Genomic DNA, 17230 nt, shown 5'->3' with positions numbered 1-17230 from the left:
TACAAGTTAAAAGTACACTTTTTCATTAAAATAATAGTCGTGAGAAAGATTCAGGATTTGAAAAGTAGAAATGAAAGCCAAAAGTTTCATATCTTTATATGGATTTTGTTCCTTGTGAAAGTTGTGGTATTTTGAAATATTTCTGAGAGATTAGTATTGTTAATAAAGTAACCCTTGTGGTAGAGGTTCCCTCTTGACACAAAGGGCCTAGGTCATATTAGGGATCTTTCATTGTCTGGTTCATCGGCCTCTAACCAGGGAGCACCTGAAAGTACTTGAGAGCCAAGGGTGCCCATTAGCTCCCTTTTGAAGCACTAAAGTTAGCGAGGCAACAGATATAGGATGCATTTTATTCACACAGAAAAGACTCATGCCTGAGTCCAAATAAAGTCAAGCAAATCCTTTCCCCCCTTTGTGGAAGGATTTTTTCTCTCTAGAAGAAATCTAGGCCGTGAATAACATACCTGTTACTTATGGGTTCCCCACCATGGTTCTTTCTGCCTCTTTCTCACTGTTGTTTGAAACTCCTTCAACAGATGTAATTGTTCTTTCTCTCAGGAGATGATGCAAATTTCTCAGAAGTTGGACCAGTAGAGATTTGAAGGTATTACAGCCTTTTCATCCCCCAGGACCCAATATGGCTCCGGGTTATTAACTCTCCACTATACAGAGATATTCAAGCCTTTATTCCTTCTCTGAAGAAGATGGCACACACTTCCCAGCACTTAAACAAGGAAAAGGTATTGTGGTGTTATAGCTTTTTGTACTGCGGGCCCAAATGGCTATGTAATGTATCTACAATTCTACCCTATGGGAACTGCCTTCTTCTGCCCCTACTCATTTTCTACCCTTGAATGAATTAGGGTAAAATTTCCCATGTGCCTCCCTGTCTTCCAGCTCCTACATAGAGTGCCTTCTACTTGCTCAGAGCACCCTTGAGATTCAGAGATGCTCTTCTCCATGCTCTCTACTTGTCTTCTCTTTTTGGGTTCTTTCTCTGAAGCAGCTGAACCAGATCATATGAATTACATGGGACCTTCTCTCAGCCTTGAGAAAACACTGGAAGCAAAAGGAAACTAAGGGGCAAAGCTGGTGGCTGCTTCCAGCCCAGGGTTCTGGGACATCCACATAAGTAGGGAAACAGAAGGGGAAGAAATAAGCCCTCAATAAATTAAGGATTCCAGACAGCCAGAATTTTCTGGGTAATAATGCATCACAGGGAAAGAATCCTCTTCTGCCTACTGCTCACGCTCACTGACACGTTAAGCTAACTTTAAGCATCAAGACCAGCAGGAATTAGCATTGGCTTGGGATGAGTAAATCTCTGCCTCTTGTTTAGAAAAGCTTTGACATATTTCACCTTCCCCACTGGCAGCTTCTTATGGGGCTGTAGTAGGCTTGTAGGAGGAAGACCTCTACCTTTAAATTGCTGGTCATGACACATAGCAATGGAATTTCTGAAGTCTTCCTCCTTCTCGCTGTAACTATGCCAGGCCCCTCAGTAAGGCACAGTGGTGCTGGTCCCCAATGTGCATTTTAACAGCCCTAAATCTGGATCTACCTTAGGATCATTGGTGCTGAGATTATCGCTCTATGTTTTGTTCTATAATACCCTCTCACTTTGTTTTAAATCTGGCTAGCTGGTTCGTATTACTGTTCTTGCCTAAACTCTTGTCTATTTTCAATTAATAAATGGATCTGGCTGTTGAATAATGGAACACATTCTGTATTCTATGAATATTTTCTATCACCAAAAACTGTCAGTCTTTATTTCTGCAAGTTGCCTGGTAACCACCTTCCTATTCTTATATTAGGTATATTTTTAAGGGTGAAGGAAGAGATAACACAGACTGCAGAGTTCAAGACAGGCTCTCTCTCTCTCTTTCTCTCTCTCTCTCTCTCTCTCTCTCTTCTCTCTCTCTCTCTCTCTCTCTCTCTCCCTCCCTCTCTCACTCTCTTCCTTTTTCCTCCTTCCTCTCTTTCTCTCCTCTTTCTTTCTCTTCTCTCTCCTCTCTCTCTTTTTCTCTGACTTCCCAGAAAGTGCCTGGTCAATGGTGTAATAGAATGGAAAAAGCACTATACTAGAGTCCAGAAGAACTGGGTTCTGCCTCAGGCTCTAATAAAAATGCTGGACAAGTCATATATGCTCCCTGAACCTCCAGCTCTTCATCTGTAAAGTGAAGATGTAAATGCCCTCTCTCCCTGCCTGCCTCAAAAGATCAAAGGATCGTAGATGTATCACTGGAAGGGACTTCCGAGGCCAGCAAATCCAGTCTCCTCATTTTATATAGGAGGAAACTGAAGATCTAAGAGATTAAGTGACTCACCTGAGGTCACACAGTTGATAATGGGGTTCCTATGAAGACCAAATGAAATTTAAAAGCATTTATAATTCTATAAAGTTGCATATAAATATAGGGCATTATTATTTGTCGGAACCTGTTATTTCATCTGTTTAGAAACTTCCTCCACCAGGCAGACCATCTGCAATTCATCTGTAATTTATCAGTTTAGAGAATTGCTTGGCAGACTGAAAGGTTAAGTAAATTGTTCAAGGTCACAAAGACTGTAAGTATCAGTAGCTGAACTTGAACTCAGATTGACTGGCTGCAAGGCCAATCTTCTAGCCATTATGCATTGCTGACTCTTAAGGAATTATTATTATTACTTATCTAAAAATAAACAGGAGTACATAAATCTCATGTTTCTGTTCTATCTTTCTTCTGGTATAGCTGTTCCCCAACTTCTTTGAAAAAGTTTTTGTCACTTTATTTTTTTAACTTCAAATTTCTTTCTCCTACCTCTCACCACTAACTGAAAAAAACAAGAAAAAAAAAGAAAGGAGGATGCAAGGAGGGAAAAGAGAAAGAAATTAGGAAAGAAGGAAAGGAAGGAAGGAAAATAGGAAGAAAAAAGAAAAAGAGAGGGAGAGAGGATGAAAGAAGAAAATCAAAAAAGGAAGGAAAAAAGGAAGGAAGAAAAAAGAGCCCCAGTACACAAGTAGAGTCAAGCAAAACAAATGTCTGTACTGGTCACACCCAAAATGCATTTTTAATTCTGCATATTAATCCATTATCCTTCTATTGTGAGCTGGGTGGCCTTTATTAGTCCTCTGGAATCATGGTTGATCAGTTAGCTGATCAGAGTTCCTCAATCTTTCAAAATTATTAATTTTTCTAATATTGATGTTATAGCATAAATTGTTCTGGTTCCACTCATTTCACTTTGCATCAGTTCATACAAGTTTTTCTATGTCTCTTTGAAATAATCTATTCCTTCTTTTCTTACTGCACAACAGGGGGCCATCTTCAGCGGTCCTGATCTATATCTTGCCAATGGACCCAGATGACTCTGGAGGAGAGTGTGAGGCTGGTGACTTTGCACAGCCCTGCCTCACTTAAATGTAATTCTCTTGCAAGTCAAGATATCACCCTCCTGATGTCATAGATCTTTGAGGAAGAAGGACAAACAATGATCTGGACCCAACGGTCCAATTCCAGTTGAGCAAAACAGCCCCTTTCTTTCTTCTTTCCTTAGTTCCTTCCCTCCCTCCTCTTCCTCTGTCCACACAGAGAATCCTACCCTTACTTGAGGGTGCTCTGCTCAAAGGAATATAAATTTTGACCCCTGAAACCTTGCAAGATATCTTGCTGGATTTCTTATAAGGACCCTGCCTTAAACCCAAATCACTATGGCTCTCAGATTGGCCAACTGTAAGACCCATCCCAAACCTCACATTGTGTGGGCTAGGATGGCGCAGAGTGAGTGTAAATAGCACTCATTTCTTACCTAGATTTAATCACCGAATCAGCATTGCCTCAGTCAAAATGAGACCTGGGAAAGACTAGCTTAAGAAAGCCAAATCCTCTCACTGCATCCAGGCCACCTCCAATCATCCTGATCTATGCCTGGCCACTGGAGTTAGATGGCTCAGGAAGAGAGAGTGAGGCAGTACTCTTCAAACAACAAACAAATGAAGGAATAACACAATAGTATTCCATTGGCAGCTAGGTGGCACAGTGGGTAGAGTGTCCAGGCTGGAGTCAGGAAGACTCATCTTCCTGATTTCAAATATGGAGTCAGATACTTTCTAGCTATGTGAATCTGGGCAAGTCACCTAACCCAGTTTGCCTCCATTCCTCATCTGTAAAATGAGCTGGAGAAGGAAATGGCAAACCCCCTCCAAGTATCTCTGCTAAGACAACCCCAAATGAGGTTGTAAAGAATCAGACATGACCGAAAAATAACTGAACAATAACATTCCATTATATTCATAAGCCATAGTTTGTTCGACCATTCCTCAATTGATGGATACTTACTTGGTTTCCAGTTTTTTGTCACCACATTTTTGTACATATAGGACCTTTTATTCTTTCTTTGATTTCTTTGGGGATAGGCCTAGCAGTGGGTCAAAGGGCATGCCCAGTATAGTGACTTTTTGTGCATAGTTCCAAATTGCTTTCCAGAATGGTTGGACCAATTAACACAGCCCCAAGAGTGCATCGTGTTTTTTCACAGTCCCTACAACATTTGTTGCTTTCTTTTTTGTGTGTGTGTCATCTTTGTTATCACACTCATGACAGGTGTGAATTTAAAATTGTTTTAATCTGCATTTCTCTAATTATTAGTGTTTTGGAGCATTTTTTTTTTCATATAACTGTAAGAATCCTGAGTTTCTTCCCTTGAAAACTGCCTGTTCATATCCTTAGACCACATGGGGTATGCAGTTTATATTTTATCTATCTGGATGTAAAAGATCACATCAGGAACAAAATAGAGAAATAAGTAAAAAAAAATCTTGTTTATCTATGGATAGGGGAAGAGTTTATGACCAAACAAGAGATAAAGAGGATCACAGAAAATAAAATGGACAACTTTGTACATAAAATTAAAATGTTTTTGCACAAACAAATCCAACATAGTTAAGATTAGAAGGGAGAGTTAATTGGGAAAAAAATCTTTGCATCAAGCTTCTCTGATAAATGTCTTATTTCTAAGATATATATGGAACGATTAATAGTTACTCAACTTCTTTTTCTGTGGATATTCTTCCTTGTAAATTCTCCGGTTCAGTTGAAGAAATAAAATGCCATTTGTTTCATAGAACTGTGAAGGAGAAATGACGAGTTTCCAGAGGCCATCTATTGAGAGCTCCCCCTTTGCTCTTCTCATTTTACATCACTCAGATACCTTCCCCTACGAAGGCCTCCTTCACTGGCCCTTCTCTTTGCCAAAGCCCAAACCCTTTAATATGCATCCTTGATCCTGATCCCTCCCATCCAGCAGATTGCCCTCACTTATGTTCAGTCTATCGTCAAGGTCTTTCCCTGTTGTCTACAAACACACACCATCTTCTCACCCTTAGAAAATGCTCACTTGATCCTACTGTCTCTGCTATCTATAAGTGTATTTGTGGTGGCTCAACTCCTTAAGAAAGCTGTCTACCCAGAGTGCCTCCACTTTTATCCAGCCCTCTTCTAAACCCTCAGCCATGTGGATTCTGACATTATTTAACTAAACTGCTACCTCCAAAGTTATCAATGATCTTTTACTTGTCCAAGCTAATGCAATATTTGATGCTACTGTTCTTATCACCTTGTCCCTGACTCTCTCCTCTTTTGGTTTTTTCATCCTCCCATTGGTCTGACTCTTCCTCAGATGGTTAATTTTTTTTTTTTTAGGCAATTAGGGTTAAGTGACTTGCCCAAGGTCACACAGCTAGTAAGTGTCAAGTGTTTGGTCTGAGGCCGGATTTGAGCTCAGATCCTCCTGACTTCAGAGTCGGTGCTCTATCCACTGAGCCACCTCGCTGCCCCCTAATTTTTTTTTTATGTGAGCATTTACAACTCAGACATTGATAAATGCTACAAATCCAGGCCTGATTTATTGTCTTGTTAAATGTCTAGACTTAAGAAAGGAACAAGATGTCTCACCCAAGCTGAGCTGATCATTCCAGGTCTCATTACTCATCTCTGTCAACTCAGCCTGGGATACTCATACACCTTCCCACATTCCACAGCCTCCTCTCCCCTCTGATTGCAGCATTACAAGTTAGAGCCCTCAACTCCACCCAAAGCCTTCCTTTACAGAGGGTAGAACCTGACCTTTGTAGATCATTTCACTTTTTTGTTGTTGTTGTTGTTTATTGAATGGGGTTACGTGGTCAGATCTGGTTGTTGTTTTTTTATTGATTTATTTTGATGTATCAACAATCACTTCCATAAGCTTTTGAGTTTTAAAATTTTTCTCCCCCTCCCTCCCCTCCTCCCTCTCCAAGACAGCATGCAATCTGATATAGGCTATATATATACATTCCTATTAAACATATTTTCACATTAGTGATGTTGTAAGGAAGAATTAGAACCAATAGGAGGAACCACCAGAAAGGAAACAAAGAAGAAAAAAATAGCAAACAATATGCTTTGATTTACATTCAAACTTCATAGTTCTTCTTCTGGATGTGGAGAGCATTTTCTATCATGAGACCCTTGTAGACGTCTTAGATCCTTGCATTGCTAAGAAGTGCTAAGTCTATCAAACTTAAGTCATCGCACAAGTGGCTGATACTGTGTATAACATTCTCCTGGTTCTTCTCACTTCACTCAGCATCAGACCATACAGGTCTTTCTAGGGTTTTCTGAAATCCATCTGCTTACCATTTTTTATAGTACAATAGTATTCCATTACATTCATATACCACAGCTTGTTCAGCCATTCCCCAATTGATGGACATGCCCTCAATTTCCAATTCTTGGCCGCCACAAAAGGAACTGCTATAAATATTTTTGTACATGTGGGTCCTTTTCCCATTTGTATGATTTCTTTGGGATATAGCCCGAGAAGTGTTATTGCTGGGTCAAAGGGCATGCACATTTTTATAGCCCTTTGGGCATAGTTCCCAATTGGTCTCCAAAACAATTGGATCATTTCACAACTCCACCAACAATGCATTAGTGTTCCAATTTTCCCACATCTTCTCCAACATCTATCATTTTCCTGTTTTGTCATGTTTTGTCAACTCATTTCACTTTCTATCCGCAGCTCTGCCTGGTTTCAGTTCCATGGAACAAGATGACGCTGGGCTCCCTCATTCCCCGCTCCTTTCCAGCTTCTTTTTACTGTTGTCTTTCCCAGTTAGATTGTAAGTTCCTTGAGGGCAGGGGCTGTCTTTTTTATCTGTATCCCTAGTGCCTAGCACAGTGCTTGGCACATAGTAGGCACTTACAAATGTTTAATTGAATGCTTATTGAAAATGTTAATAATGTAGATTACATTTAAAAGTGTCTCCTGTACAATTTTTTTTCAGAGAGCTGGTTACTAAACATTGACAAGCATATCACTGCCCACAGTCGGAACGCTCTCCCTTTTCACTTTTCACCACTGTCTACAGGATGATGTGGCTTTCTTCAAAACTCGGCTGGAATCCCTCTTTCTGCAGGAAGCCCTCCACTCCCCATTACTTTCTCTTCTAAGAGTTGCTGTTCAGTCCTGTCCTGCTCTCGTCACCCTATTGTGGGTTTTCTTGGCAAAAGTACTGGAGCGGTTTGCTATTTCCTTCTCCATCTCATTTTACAAATGAGGAAACTGAGGCATACAGGGTTAAGTGACTTGTGACTTGCCCAGGGCCATACAGCTAGTAAGTGACTAAGGCAGGAGTGAGGCACCTGGGGCCTCAAGGCCACATGTGGCCTTACCAGATTTGAACTCAGGAAGATGAGTCCTTCTGACTTCAAGTAGGATACTCTCTATCTACTGTGTTACCTACCTGCCCCAATAATGGCAAGATTCCCTTCCATCTAATCTGTATATCTCTTATATGTGCATAAGTATTTACATGATCTCTACTGCCTTAGAATGGGAGCTCCTGGAGGGCAGGGACTCTTTTGACCTTTTTCTGTATTCCCCAGCGCTTAGCACAGTGCCAGATACAGAGTTAATGTTTAATAAATGTCTATTGACTGACTGAACATTTGTGAAGCCCTTTATATACACTATCTCAAATGCGTTTGGACATCACAGCTACCTTTTGAGGCAAGTACTAAAAGCATGATAATAACCATCATGTTACAGATGACAAAACTAAGTCAGAGGAGGTAATTGACTTATCTGTGTCAATTAGCTAGTAAATAGCAAAAGCAATCTAGCTACTAAGTATCAGAGGCAGCACTTGAATCTTCTGACTCCTCTAGCCACCAAGGAACATTGATTCTCAGACTCATATCAGGTTTGTGGAATCAGTCTTTTCACTTCATAGTTAAATTCCTTCATTCTCTTCCCCTGTACTAAATTCAAATTGAAAATGAATGCTGTAACCTCACCTTCTCACAGAACTGACAGTTTGGTAGGGAAAGCAAACAACAAAGTGTTTTTAAAACCTACTTAAACACTCAAGGTGATGAATATTTTCAAATTTACACCTTCTAAACGTGGGCCAGATGGTCACCAAACTTAATATGGGCCAACGTTAAGTCTCTGAGATCTACTTTGCTCTTTTCAAACTAAAGGACTTATCAAAACTCTTTGCCTCAGGCCCATAGGAGAGTGAACCCTAGAGCCTTTCTTTCTTAAACATGATTAGGCTTGCCTTTTTGCAGTCTGGCCATTGTGAATGTCCAGAATGCAGAAAAAAAATATTCATGAAATACCCAAGATTATACCTGGCAGTCTAGAACACATTAGTTATGTAGCTACTAGCATCTTTACCGTGTGCTTATAATCTCGTCCTTTTCACACTGCTTTTTTTTTTTTAATCAAAGTTTCTAGATATTTTGTGGTAACAAATAGTAATACACAGAAGTGCATAGCACAGTGGGTAAAGACACTCATACAAACACACCAAGCATAGAATATATTTATAAATAAAATATATATTTTATAAAAGAAGTGCAGAGGCACAACACACTCACACTTAGAGCATCAAACATATGGACATATCCACTCCAGGTGCATATATCTATCTCAAACTTAATTGGTTCCTTTTAATTTCTACACAATTATCCCTTGCAGGGAAACCACCAGCAATAATAATAATAATAATAGCTAAAATTTATATCTTGCTTACTAGATGTCATGCATTGTAAGCACTCCACAATTACTATCTCACAACAACCCTGGGAGGTAGGTACTATTATTAACCCCTTTTTACAGCTGAGGAAACTGAGTCAGAGAGAGGTTAAGTTAATAAATAGCTAATAAACTAATTTAACTTACTCTCACAGTTAGTAAGTATCTGAGGTTAAATTTGAACTCAGTTCTAACAAACTCCAGGCCCAGGATCTACCTGCCATCTTTCCCTGTTCCAAAGAAGTCACCTTTCTTCCTTACCTGAAGAAATAAGACCAACCCAGTGTTCTTAGTTGAGGAGAAAAACAAAATAAGTAAGCAAACAAAATAAAAGTCACCCCTCAATAGTTCTGATGATGGAATAGGAGATCAAGGTGTAAGGGACTGGTTGTCTTCTTGCCTAGGTGAAAATAATGTCTTATTGTTTCAGCTGTTTGAGAATATTGTAGAATTTTAAGTGGATTTAGGAAGCCCCTTCTAATGGGAGTGGAGTGAGCAGGACTGAGATGTCATTGTCAAAGGGAATGGGGAGGGAGGGATGGGAATGAGTGGAGCTAATATTTTGAGGCATGAGAATGGGAAAGAAACCTGATGACTCATTAAACTCAGGCCCTGTTGTTTGTCTTTTCTGTTCTGTAAAGGAGCTGAGAGCAGAGAGGTAATCCCCAGAGAGGAAGCAGAACTTAGTGGGAGGTCCAAAGTAGTGCAGGAGCTTTGAAACAGCTAAAGAAAAGGAGAGTCTGTCTGAGGCCTTTGGGAAGAGTTAATGCAGGGAGGCTGCAGGGAGAGATGAGATCTGGCTTGGGGCCACTTGACTGATAATGAAATGAGGTACAGGTGGTAGCTTAGAATAATAGAAGGCAAAGCAGAGTTTCACCAAAGGGAAGAATCAGCATCAACAACTGACTGTGTACATGTTTTGTGTATTTTTAGTAGGATAGGAAGTAATTCGTCAAGGGAGAGAGTAAGATTTCCAGGGGTCTGGAGGCCTCTAAGACATGTGCTGCAGGATCCATGGAGGATAGACCTGAAGTGAAGGAGGCAGGAGGATGATCTTTGGGACTGGAAAAGGAAGTGCAATATGCATTCATTAAGCACCTACTATAAGAAGCCGCTAGGTGGCGCTACAGTGGATAGAGCACTGGGCCTGGAGTCAGGAAGACCTGAGTTCAAATTTGGCCTCAGACACTTACTAGCAAGTCGCTTAAACCTGTTTGCCTCAGTTTCCTCATCTGTAAAATGAGCTGGAAAAGGAAACAACAAACCACTCCAGTATTTCTGCCAAGAAAACCCCAAATGGGGTCATGTAAAGTGGGAACAGCAACAGTGTGCTAGGCACTGTACTAAGGTGGTAGGGATAAAAGGACAAAAGAGTCTGTGCCCTCAAAGAGGTTATGTTATACAACCTCAAAGAAGTTATATGTTATATGTTTTTATATATATATATATATACATATATATGTATATATGTATGTATGTATGTTATAGACATATATATGCTGTATATACACACATATACATACAATGTATATATATATACATATGTATACATTGTGTATATATACATTTGTGTATATATTTCCACTTATAAGGAAAATAAATGGATCAACTGATGGAATATATGGAAATACATTATTATTGTTGTTGTTATTTCAGGCAGGGGGGACAGCCAGCGGAAAGGCACAGAGATGAGATACGGAGTGTGGTCCAAGGCCAGCCGAGACTACTTAAGGCTCATACCTGGAGCATAAGACTGGAAGCTTATTCTAGGAGAGATCGAATATCCCTGTAGACCTGGAATCAGGTTATGGCAAGGGACTAAGGGAGGGGAGCAGAGAGGGAATAATCATTTATAGAATCTCTACGATGTGCCAGGCATTGTGTTAAGTATGTTTACAATTGTTATTTCATTCACTCCTCACAGCAACCCTGCAAGGTAGATGCTGTTATTATCCCTGTTTTACAGCTGAGGAAACTGAGGCAAACTTTCCTAGGGTTTCATAGCTAATAAATGTCTGAGGGACTCTTGGCCACCTTATGAACTATGCTACCCCAGCCAACCTATAGCTAGACTTTAATTATGTTAGGAGGAGAAATCTGGAGTACATAAACCTGTTTTGTTTTGTTTTTCCCATACTTTCCTAGTAGTAAGACCTCCTTTTGAAGATTTCTAATCTTGTCTCAGGGGGGAAAAAATTTTCTCAAACTTCCATCAAGAAAGGTGAGAGAGAGATCAGCGTGTGCCTCTGGTAGTCAGGTACATTGGCAGCCATATTCTTAGCTTTGAATCCAGAAAAACCTGGCAGTGTTAGAACAGATACAGAGAAAGGGACCCAATTCATTTCAACAATGACTTATTAAATACCCACTGCTACTAATATGTGCAAAATACTTGACAGTTACTGTTTATACAAGGAAAAAAGGAAAAACAGCTTCTGCCCTCAAGGAGCTTATATTATCTGGGGGATGCAACGTGTACATATTTGGGAGAGAGAGAGAAGATACAAGCAGCTAGAAAGATTGGGAAAGATTTCCTGTAGAGGCGGGTATCTGAGCTGAACCATGAAGAAAGCTAAGAATCCTGAGAGGTCGAGGTCATGAGGGAGTGTACCAAGGGTGGAACTGACCAATGAGGAACCAGTCCTGAGAGCTTCCTATGTATATACAACAGAGGCCCCTCTTCTTGACTTCAGCATCTTCTAGCTATTCGATGGCTGTATCCTGTCCACTTAGTTCATGGTGGAGGAAAGTGTTTTTAATTGGTTTGTGATCCATAACTGAGCATATATACAAAAGGCCCCTTTTTGATGACTTGACCTCATTCTCTTTCCTGCCTAGCTGCATTTGAGAGGAGGCAATAAATGCTGTAAACTTCTTTTTTTTAAAAATTAATTTATTTTTAGTTTTCAACATTCATTTCCATAAGCTTTTGAGTTTTAAATTTTCTTCTCCTCCCTTTCTACCTCCCTCTCCAAGACAGCGTATAACCTGATATAGGTTCTACATACACATTCCTATTAAACATATTTTCACATTAGCCACATAAAGAAGAATTAGAACCAATAGGAGGAACCACAAGAAAGAAGAAACAAAACAAAACAGAAGAAAAAAAAGAGCAATTAATATGCTTCAATCTGCATTCAAACTTCATAGTTCTTTCTCTGGATATGGATAGCATTTTCCATCTTGAGACTTTTGGAGATGTCTTAGATCCTTGCATTGCTGAGAAGAGCTAAGTCTATCAAAGTTAGTCATCATACAATGTGGCTATTACTGTGTACAACATTCTCCTGGTTCTGCTTGCTTAACTCAGCATCTGTCAGCTTCTTGATGGGGAGAATGGGAATGGCCTACTCTCTCCACTCCCCTCATCATGAAAACATGAACACAGGGCCCTGCTTTTTCTTTTCTCCCTGTTGTGTGCCAGGTGGTATAATAGTTAGAACACTGGACCTGCCATCAGGAAGCCTTCAATTCAAGTCCAGCCTTAGCTACTTAGTAGGTGAGTGACTCTGTTCAAGTCATTTGACCTCTCTCTGATTCAGTTTCCTCATTTATAAAATGGGGATGATAATAATAGCACCTACCTCCCAGGGTTTTTGTGGGGATCAAATTAGATAATATTTGTAAAGGACTTTGCAAACCTGAAAGCAATATATAAATGCTAGCTATTGTTATTTCTATTTTTTCCTACCTTGTGAAGGAAGATTAGAAATGGTAATCCTGTGAGCTTCAAAAGATCAGGAAAGTGAGCTGTTATAGGTCCAGGGATTGGAGTCCATGCCAAATCCAGTGTGGAACAAAGACCCAGCAACCTATCTGAACTAAAGTTCTTGGTAGATAGACGCTGAGAGGAGCAGCTAGGTGGCGCAGTGGATAGAGTATGGGCCCTGGATTCAGGAGGACCTGAGTTCAAATCCGGCCTCAGACACATAACACTTACTAGCTGTGTGACTCTGGTCAAGTCACTTAACCCCATTGCCCAACCAAAAAAAAAAAGATAGATGCTGAGACACAGAGTTCTGCAAGCAAGATATGGATTTCTTCCATTGGCTGTACTACATTTAGAAGTGAACATGGTTGGGGTGAATGCTTTGTAGCAATCACACCAAGTTTGGGCCCATTCTCCATAGGGACTGAGGTAGTAGAAGGGAGATTAGGGCCAGGAAAAAGATTGATGGGCTTATAGTTCTGTTCTTGCGGTATCTCCTCAGTAAATATTCTCTCCTAAGCTAATTGATGTTAAATGACATCAGGGTAATCAATGGTATCTATGCATTGAGGAAATATTAACTGGCCTTGGCAATTAATAATTGGGAGAACATATTGGAATGGGGCCTTGAATGGACAGCATTGGAAAGACACCTCCAGCCCCACAGAGGTACCCCTAGAGCCCTGAGGGGGTGCAGTAGCCAGCCTTGATCTTTCAGATTCAACTCTTAAGTGTGAGTGAAAATTAGGATAAGGAATCCTACAGCTATAATATAGGATACACAGGCATGAGAGACAACCTGGGCAATACTGAGTTAGAGGATCAACAAAGAGGCCAGTTTGACTAAAATGCAGAGTGAGTTTATAAAGAGGGGTGACGCGAAATGTCTGGAAAGTTTGGCTAGAGAGAGGCTGTGAAGGGGTTTAAATGCCAAGCTGAGGAGTTAGACTCACAGGTAAACTCATGAAGTTAAGAGTTAAGTGTAAATGAATGTTAAACCCCTTTCACCTGAGATCATTCATTTATAGAAGAGGGTATCTCGGAATGTACACCTGTACACCCAGAGTTGGAGTGGATACACAAACATTCTCTGAAACAGCTGGAGGGTTCGTGCATTGAGTCCCAGTGATTACGTGGGAGCTGGTTGACTAGTAGAGCTGCTGAGATCCCCCCTTAGCTATGCAGACTGATCTGATCTGCATGACTAGGAGAATGACGAATTCATTTGTACAAGAAAAAAGCTGCTCCTGTTGGACTCACTGATTCAAGTTACTAAGTGCATGATGCTTGATTTATCTGTTAGCATCATCTCCCATGGATTGCATCCCTTTACCTCATCTTTGACTCTCACTCAGAGATTCCTAGAGTGGGGCTGCCTCTTTTCTGGTCCTGATAAGTGTTTCTCCTTGAAGCTCTGCGGCTTTGGGAGAGGGCAGTGCCAATAGACTAGGAAGGGGCTAGAAAAGGGAGCAGAAGGGCATCGGAAGGGCAGATTTCGCTTTGTTGCTTGAGCTAAGAGTGACAGCTGCAAAGGACCTAGGAAGGAAGCTAAAAGCATAGCAACAACCCTCCCATGAGCACAGGAGGTTCTGGAGCTAGTTTCCATGAGCATGATCTACTTTTAAAGCCAAATCACCTCCTCCCAACAGGCAGAGAAATTTCCATTTAGTCAGATTGCTTAAGAGTATTTCAAGAGCCGGGAAGTCTGGGCATTGGCCATGTGCCCTGAGGCATCACTTAATAGGTTTAGGCAGGTTAGGCCAGATTTGGAGATTAACCTTGAGTTTTTAGTATGACCACTCCTTTTTTTGGAAAAGATTAGGTTAGTGCACTGATCACTGGTAAATGAAGAATCGGCTACATAGTGAATTTCCTGACGTGGAAGGTGTTCACAAGGGGCTGGATGACTCCTTTGGAGCACTGGGTAAGGGTCAAGATAGATAACCTCACAGATCCCTTTCAATTCTGACATTCCAAGACTCTTATCAACTCCTTGGGGACAGATATAATTCATCTTTATCTTTGTGTCTTATTTAATTTTTATATCCCCAATACTTTTCATAACACTTAAAGCTAAAAGCACATTAAAATTTATACAGTCCAATTCCTACATTCAACAGGAGGAAACAAGTCCAGAGAGGTTAAATGATTTCCCATAACCAAGTGATTAGCAGAGTCAGGATTTAAACTTATCCTCTGACACTCAACCCAATGGTCTTTCCACTATATTATGCTGCACCTAGGACAGTGATTTATGGGTTGTTTTTTTTTTAACTGGACATGTATCAGCTGTATAGGGAACTCCTAGGCTTGGAATTGTCTGGGGTACTAAGAACAAGTGACTGGCTAGGGAGATATAGTCCTCAGGAATCATAGCTGGGATCTGAAACTGGGTCCAGTGGGATTTCCCCACACTGACCACTGGGTTCATACATAGGAGGCACTTGATTGTTGAATTTAATTTAATTGCAAGGATTTTCTTTTTCATGTTTTAAAAAAAGAAAGAGAAAGCCAGCAAGACTGGTAAGGGTGTGTGTGTGTGTGTGTGTGTGTGTGTGTGTGTGTGCATGCGCGTGTATTTAAAGAAGAGACAATGAAGAGAAACCTTAATAAAACATGTGTGACTTAGTTCATTCAACTGGAAAGTAAAGGATGACTTACTGATGGTTGCCCTCAGTTACCTTCTGGTTACTTTCCATCACAATTGCAATTATAGTATAATGGAAGCTAGGAAGTCAGAAAATAGCCCAGCCAGCACATAGCCATGCGTGTGTGGGTACTTAATGTTTTATATATAAAAATTGTGAAAGTTCACTGAACCTAATAACAATGCTACAATGATCTCAGACAAACCAATTCAGGACTCAGGGTCTGATCGTGTGAGTTTCCTTCAACTCTTTGGTAATCTTGGTCAAATAGGGATAACACAGCCCATTTTCAACCATTGGAAGCATGCTTATCATCATCATCATCATCATCACCATCATCAATTAATGATTACCCACCACTGGTTGTATGAACTTTTTCTCGGTCTTAAGTTAAAGGAATGAATGAGATAAGTGTTCAGTCTTTTATCTGACTTTTGCTTGAGAATTTAGGGCTGTTGCTAGAAGAGAGGAAATAATATACTGATTTTCCATGCTTCAGCCTTCACTTTTTAGTTTCTTCCCCTAGGCATCGTGGGCTTTCAAACTTTCCTAGAGAAAAAAGATCTTAATACATTCATTTGTTGCAAAGGCATTAAGGACTTAATATGTTACCCCCACCAGCAACATTTTCACACTAAAAGAGCAAGCCCAGACAGGGAATCAACCTAAAGGAACTAAAAGCTAATGGGAGAATTTCAAGCATCCCAGTATACTACTTTCTAGTCTCCCTACATTGTTTTCTGTATCTCTGTCCAACTTAAGCAAAACTGGCTAGATGGGAACTGTAATTTGCTTGCCAGAAACACTTTTAGACATTTTAAATTTATGTGACTTGATCACCATTTAGGGCAGTAATTTCTTAGAAGTCCTGCCATTTTCATGAACTTTGTGCATTTCCACATAACGTGTCTTTAACTTATTCTTGAGGAACAGCGTAACGACAGACCAGCTAAACTGAAGTGGGGCTGGAGTGTTCATTCTCTCCCACACAGGACTCTGCCCTTGAAGAGCCTCTCCTTGAAGGAGTCAGATTTTTTTTTCATTCATTGTCTTGTTCTTTTACATCCCCACACCAGAGTCCTAACCCAGTAAAAATCATTTAAAGCTCAGGCTTGGCTCCTGGGAGTAAAAAAGTATATAATATAGATATAAAAAAAGTATACAATTTAGATCACCAGGTAGGTAAAGTACAGTTCTGGGGGAGGGAACCTTTGGCCTCTGAGGCCACAAGCGGCCCCCTTTCACTGTTTGGATTCAGTCAAAGGGCCTCACTTCAGGACTAGAGGACTACAAGTGGCCCCGAGGCCGAAGGTTCCCCACCCCTGGGATAGTTATTTATTTCTTCCATACAAAAGAAATGCTTAAAACACAAAAGACTCATAGATGCCCTTGACAAATACTATCAAACAGTAACCTATAGATCCTATTATACTCCCTCTAGGAGGTTGATGACTTAACCATTCAATCATTAGTGGAACTTATGATAGGCATTCCTTCCACTCTGCTCAGTTAATCTCAGAGGATCTCAGTTAAAGCGTGTCTTTTGGCAAGCCAGGCCAGGGTTGGCCTCCTCTTCCTTCAGGTTGTTATGGGTAGTTATCATCTTCCTAGAAAGTGTTAGGGTAGGGGCAAGGGACGCCTTTTGCAGTTCAGCTGGCTTCAAAAGAACACAGGAACTCCTGAGGTAGGCTGTCCTGAAAAGCCCATCTCTCCCGGTTGCTATTCAGTCTACTTTGTTTAGGAAAAGCAACACGTAGAGGCATCCAGGGGACTCAAGCTTACCATCCTTTCTGCAGCAACCGATGCA

The sequence above is a fragment of the Phascolarctos cinereus genome, unplaced genomic scaffold, assembly GCF_003287225.1.
Source record: "Phascolarctos cinereus isolate Bilbo 61053 unplaced genomic scaffold, phaCin_HiC Scaffold_1;HRSCAF=81, whole genome shotgun sequence".
In the NCBI taxonomy this organism is placed as follows: Eukaryota; Metazoa; Chordata; class Mammalia; order Diprotodontia; family Phascolarctidae; genus Phascolarctos; species Phascolarctos cinereus.
Note: the sequence above shows the minus strand (reverse complement) of the source record.